Source organism: Cupressus sempervirens, chromosome 8 (assembly GCF_028749045.1).
Source record: "Cupressus sempervirens isolate cs-2001-9-10 chromosome 8, ASM2874904v1, whole genome shotgun sequence".
NCBI lineage: Eukaryota > Viridiplantae > Streptophyta > Pinopsida > Cupressales > Cupressaceae > Cupressus > Cupressus sempervirens.
In genome coordinates, this window is record NC_143125.1 from 431,556,082 (window position 1) to 431,562,814 (window position 6,733).

A 6,733-nucleotide genomic window follows, 5' to 3' on the forward strand; every position below is an offset into this window, starting at 1 on the left:
TCTGTTAATTAGAGATACCATGGGTTCTCCAGATAATTCTATATAAACAAGAGAATTTTAATGTTTTTGTTTTATTGGTGAAAACTTAAACAAAACTTGCGTGGACAACCGCCTAAATGGCGTCTCTGACAACTTTCTCCACATTCGGGCAGCTCATTTTGTAGAAATACGGCTGCAATCCCACACAAGCCAGCATTTGCACTATTAATAATCCTCCTTTCAGCGTCGCCATTTGAAAGCGATTCATCATTGCTAAATGACCCATTCCTGCTTGAAAAACATACACAAAAATTCAGTTGATTCAGATTAATATACTTGTTTCACTATTTACAATATATAAGGAATGACTAAATGGTCCACCTTATAATCCATCTCTATTGCTTCAGATATTGTCTTGTACAACTGACTTATATAAAGAAAATGGCATCAAATCTACTTGATTGAGAATCGATCAAAAGAGCTTGTACTTATTGATCGCCATGACACCACAGTTGTAACTGTAATAATGCTGTTGAGCAATCATAATTCTAATCTGGACTGCTACCAGAAGCTTCTTCACAGTTCAGAGAAACACGCAAATCATATGGAGATAAGGAAGCAAAAGGAAAACGTCCTGACAGTTGGCATACGACTATTGTACATTAATTTTACGCTGCTTTCACAATCTCCAAGGGATGGAAAATACTTTTTAGAATAGGCTTTAGTTGATTTTATTCAATTTCTTGGCTAGCTTTTGTTGTTTAGATTAGTATTAATATTATTGAATCTACCTTCATTTTTGCATTATTGCTGGAGTTTTCCTAATGTATTATTATTGTGTATTTTAAGTTTTTTATGTAAAAAAAATGGCTTGAAGACATTATATTTTATAAAGATTTTTAAAATTGTTATTATAATATTAAGTTATAAAATAATAATACATTAAATTAACTATTTATTTATCATATTCTTTTCAATGACAATAATTTATTATTTTTTAATGAAATATAATATAAGATTAGTTTTGGATTTTAAATATATTTGATAAGTGGTTTGTAAATTGTGCAATTAAGCAATGGACCTAAAGTCTACTAATTATCCACAGCCGCTACAACAAATCAACACAACCATCACAATCCTCTTCTTCATTTGTAATAATTTAAGTGAATTGCTGCAAACAAAACATTAATCAAGTTGCAGATTTTAAGTGTATGAATTATCCATCAAAACAAATGCATATGTTGTACATTAAGTATAGAGCATTGATATGATATGATATGATAGATTTTAATGACGTCCACAAGACTAAAGTTGTCTATGGGACCCATGCAATCACCCTCCCGAGTTAGGAGCGGAACTAGTCAATTGTAAAGTTTTGGTTAATTTGTCTCTCTTTCTTTGAAGTTTGGTAATCAAATCCGCTGCTCTCTTCACTTGATCTTTCTCGAATAAATAGTTGACGTCCTTGTTCTGCAGTATTTTTGTATAACCAGATCTGATGTCATTGTAAGCCAGGCACTCCTTCACAAAGTGCTACTCTGTCTCAACTGTTCCCATATTACAAAATAAACATGTTCTGTCTGCCCACTCTTCCTTTGGAACTTGCCACCGACCAGTTTCACATCGTAGCTGATGTGAACTAGTTCTAAGTTGTGTCATCAACATTTTTGCTTTCCAATTAATAGGTGCTCTTATATAGGCCTTTTCATCATGACTAGAAGTGGGATTAAATTCTTTAATGTAATAAGATTTTTTCCGCCCTATGTGTCTTGTCCACATAATATTGCAAAATTTTTCATTGACAAACTTCTTTATTTCTATAATGATATCCAGGCAAGTTTGAATGTTGATATCTCATTTTCAATGTCTAGAAATGGGGCAAATAATTTTGGTGTGGCCTTCTGCTCACGCTGGTTTCCAAAGTTAGTGTCTCCACTAACCATTGGATAGAGGTCACCGAGCATTCGCCATGCGTTAGGCAACATGAAGCATCTATTACTCTCTCATGTCTTCCACTTCCAAACATTTAATATAAGAAATTGTATGTATTTGTTTCTTAGCATTTTTTGAAAAATTCAAATATTTTTGTGCATTACCGCAAGCTGTCAGTGATCTTCATTTCTAGATTAAAAGAAAGGACTTTGTCCGCATACTACAACGAAAGTAGATAATGTCAGAAGTGGGGTTTGAACCCACGCCCTCGTAAGAGGACCAGAACTTGAGTCTGGCGCCTTAGACCACTCGGCCATCCTGACTTTGTGTACTCTTTAATGTGGAAATTATATACATAAATACATAATTTGCACGACCTAAAACTTATCTTAAGTTTCCTCTTGCGTTTGTGGCTGTTTTGTTATAGTTTCTTGTACGCTTATTGCGATTCAGGTCCTTCTAACCATGGATCGAGTCAAGAATTACATCATGCGCACTTTAAAAATGAGCACTATTATTATAAAATTTAAACACAAATGGTAGTAACAACAACGATGGTGAAAAAGAGGCCAGAAGTATTTTAAATTCTTTTGAGCGGCTCATTATTTCTCATACTTAGAGTGAGGCTAATATGGTGGCTAACTACATTGCCAATCTGGGCGTACGTGGGGACCGTAAGATTTGATGGCATGATAATCTTTTCCGAGATTCCATTCGGATAAAGGAGGAGAGGAGAGGACATGTTGGGTTATTGGTAACATAAACAAATTAATATGATGCGTAGATAGGCAAGTACTGTGATCATTTCAAGTTGAGGTGATGGAGTCACATGTTACAAAGCATTGATGGGTGTTTCTGGCATTCATTTTTATTATTTACAATAACCAAAGAAACGTCTTGCTTGTGAAGGTTTCTGTGTATTTGCTTCAAAGCAGTTGCAGAACCAAAGACGTAGGAGCCGAAATCTTGCAAGGAATGGAGAGATATTCCGCAGGTTTAGTAGCAACTCGAGAATAGGGGAGTCACCACTTATCTTGAGAGACTTCATGGACTGCAATGAATTTCTTCAAAGAGTGGAATGGGAACTCTGTTATTATGTATGTCATTTCTTTCCCTCTCAATATTGACTTTATCTCTGAGATTTCTAGGTTGTCGCACGATGGTTTTAATTTCTTCAACGATAGGAAGGTTAGTGAGGAAGCTCTAGCGAAATTTCCCAAGGATGATGAAGAAAGCGAAGCACTTGTCAAGGTGGATGATTATTTTTCGAATAAACAGATAAAGCCCTTATTTTACTTTAGATAATAGGAAACAAGGAGTCCATTGCTTTAACTTTATTTTATTCATTCACTTTCGGTATGGGGATAAAATCTCTTTTCCATTCTACATTCTGAACTCTCTGAATTCAACTCTCTGAATTCAAGTGTGATTAAACACAAAAGAAGCCATCGCTGCCCATTCTTGTGACTAGTATATCTGGAACCCTAAATATGTTATGAGAAAGCATTAAGAAGGAAGAGTGTAGTGAAAAGAAGAGGAAACCCTTGTGGATTATCAAAGTAACTAAGAGCAATAAGCAAGATATTGATGAAAGTGGGACGGCTATGGGTGATGAGAATGACCTTGAAGAGGAAGAGCTAGAGGATGATAGAGCCTCAGAAGACTGTTGGGATAATAGATTGGATAGCATGGAAATGAATGATGATAGGGAGAATCTTTCCCATAAGAATCATAACATTCCCCTTACTAAATCTCATAAGGATTTTTCTTCCCCTTCGCCTACAAAGATATTAAAAAAAAGATAAAGATATCCATGGGGATAAGTCAAAAAATACTCTTATCAAAAAGGATACTTCTCCAATTAATATTGTATTTTATCCTACCTCAAACTCTAAGGATGTTTGCATAGGGCATGCCAAAAATGATTTTATGATTCATGAGTTTAACACTACCCCTATTTTCCTAGAGTTTCTTAGCAAAGCCAAGGAAAATAAATGACTTTTCGTTGGTCATCAATAGTTGGACTTACAATGAAATCCATTCTCTAAAAAACAAAGTTATTTGTCTAGAGAAAATGCTAGAGGAAGAAAGTGAGTTGAAGAGGAAGATGGAAGGAAAAGTTATTTGTCTAGAGAAAATGCTAGAGGAAGAAAGTGAGTTGAAGAGGAAGATGGAAGGAAATTATGAGGGCATACCAATCTAACTTAATGATTTGAGGAAATGATTAATAAAATCCTTAAGAGAAATGATGACATAATCCATTTTCTATCTTGAAACTAATGAATGAGACATGTAATAAAATGGGGAAGGTGTTGAGCTTGAGGTTGATCTAAGAAGCAAAGGGAAAGAGCCAAAGATAGTAGAGGCACCTGGCAAAAGGACCAAGACTAAACACAATAGGAAGAAAGGTAGTATCTCTGGTGCTTTGAAGACTACTGAAGATGAACTTGACATGTTGGAGATGCATGTGGCTAAATCTCTCAAGGATCTTTTCTTTATTTTTTTTATCTTTTTGTTTTATGCGTTTTCTACTAGGTCTAGTAGATCCTAGTGTTGGTTTCAATTTTTTTGGTTTCTAGATGGTTAACAAGTTGTATCTTTGTCTAGCATACTATTTCCTTTTGAAATCTATTTAATGTTATGTAATCGTAATTTCTAAACAAAGGGATTTGGGTCTCCTAAAAGCTTTTTTTTCCCTTAATCCAGAAAAACAAGATCAATGATGAGAAAAAATAGATAAATTAGCTATTGTACTTTGTCATGTAATGGGTATGTCAAAGAAGTATGGAAGGCTAATTAAAAAATTTTGGTTCTATTTATACATATATTTATATAGTATATGAGGTTAATTAGAAGGATATTTAGGAAATGGTATTATTTGTGTAGTGAAAGTCTCAACAAAGAATTGACAACTCTCAATGAACTATACATCCACTTAAAACACAAATAAAATTAAGCTTCTAAATTAAGAGGATAATCATATTTCATAACGAGTATGATAATGTTATGTTACAATAGGAAGAGATGAAGAGAAAAGTAATGACATGGCTAGAAAGAGGGAGATATATAAGGGAAAGTTTAATATGGATAACAAGAGAGTGAAAGATAAAGGGAGAAGAAACATGGATATATATATATATATATATATATATATATATATATATATATATATATATATTAGGGAGGGTAGGGGTGTGTGGGGGGAGGGGGCGAGGGTGGGGGATTTCAAAGAAAGAAATAGAAAGATAGAGATAGAAAGTGTTATGTGTACAAACCTATAGTAAGGGAGATGATCCAGTGGACAATCTTAGTGAAAATTGAAGTGTCTTCAAATCTCCAAATGTTTGCACCATTAGAAAGATCTCAGCATCCTGATTCTAACGCAACTTGAACGGAGCAAAAAGGAGTCCGTTTGTGCAAGTTATGCATGGTCAAAGTTTTGGTCGACAGGCAAACCAGAGGGCTAGATAGGAGGCAAAATCAGACCATCTCGAAAGTGGTCAACAATGGATTTCAAAATAAAGAGCTTGATGAGAGCTTTCCAATGGTATTTTTTTCATAAAAAACGGAGCTCATATGAAGAAGTTACGACTGTTTGAATTTTGAAGGTAAAAGTGTCATTTGAATTTTGGTGACCTTATCGTGAGAACCGTCCACTTTAGAAAATAGTTAATTTGTTATGGGTAGTTCCCATTTTTAAACCCCAATTTGTTATAGCCTAATCTTGTAAAATGGCTAAGGGGTATTTTCAGAGGGTAAGGTCCTAAAAATAAAATAATTTGTTTTAGCCTATTATAGGCTAATTTCATGTATAAAAAGGGGGTTTAGGAAACTCTTAGGATGATTGAGGTGGTGAGAACAGGAGAATGTTTAAGAGATTTTTGAAGACTATTCTGCACGTCAAGGGCATGCTATGTTGTTGTGTTTAAGGGAATAATCTTGGTGGATTTGTAATTTATTTTGGAGATTAATCGGATCAGTCGTACTCTATTGGAGCCGACCCAGAGACGTAGTCACGTTTGTGGCGAACTCCGAAATCAAACTCTGTTTGCATCTTCTTATCTTCTCCCTCAATTCTGTTTCTCATCTTAAGTTTTGATTTCATTGATAGTAAATGAATTAAGACTTCCGCTAAGTTGTGATTTATTTAATTTGATTTTATTAAGCATTCATTACTGCAAATAGTCTAGATCCGTTCATCAAATCAAGTGGTATCAAAGCCTAGTTGACTATTATTGTAGTTATTTTTTTTTGAATGCTAACAAGATCCAGAATTCAGAAGGGTGAAGGCAAGCTTGAAGAATTTAATCTTGAGATCGAGAAGCGAAGAACTTTTCCAAAGATGTCTATTTCTGGAATGGACGTTCCTGATGAGATCAATGAGCAAGAATTTCGAAGAGGATTCCTCGAGATGAAGGCTAAGGTGGACATTCTTTTTCAGGAGAGGCAAGAGCGAAAAGAACGTGAAGACAAGAAAGGGAAACAACATGGAGATGGTGACAAGAAACCAGATCCACCCTCTTCTTCTTCTCCTCCCTCTTCTCCTTCTTCTCCATCTTCTCCTCATTCTACTTCTTCTAATCCTTTCAAGAGTGGGTATAAGCCTAAGATCAAACTGGATGTAAAATTTGACTTGCCTAAGTATTGTGGTGAACTTAATGCTGAAAAATTGGATTATTGGATTCAGCAAGTAGAAGTCTACTGTAGAGTCCAGAACCTATTAGATGATGTTGATAGGATTCAATTAGCTACTCTTAGGTTAGGGGGTACAGCTTTAACCTGGTGGGAGAGTAAGACTAAGACAGAAGTTTCACGGCATGGT

The 6,733-nt window shown here is 34.9% G+C and overlaps 1 non-coding gene across 1 annotated transcript; it reads right to left on the reverse strand.

The window, feature by feature from the left end:
* Window positions 1-2,150: 2,150 nt before the first annotated feature.
* TRNAL-CAA (transfer RNA leucine (anticodon CAA)) lies at window positions 2,151-2,234 on the reverse strand. Its single transcript has one exon. It is a non-coding gene; the product is annotated as a tRNA-Leu (tRNA).
* Window positions 2,235-6,733: the final 4,499 nt, after the last annotated feature.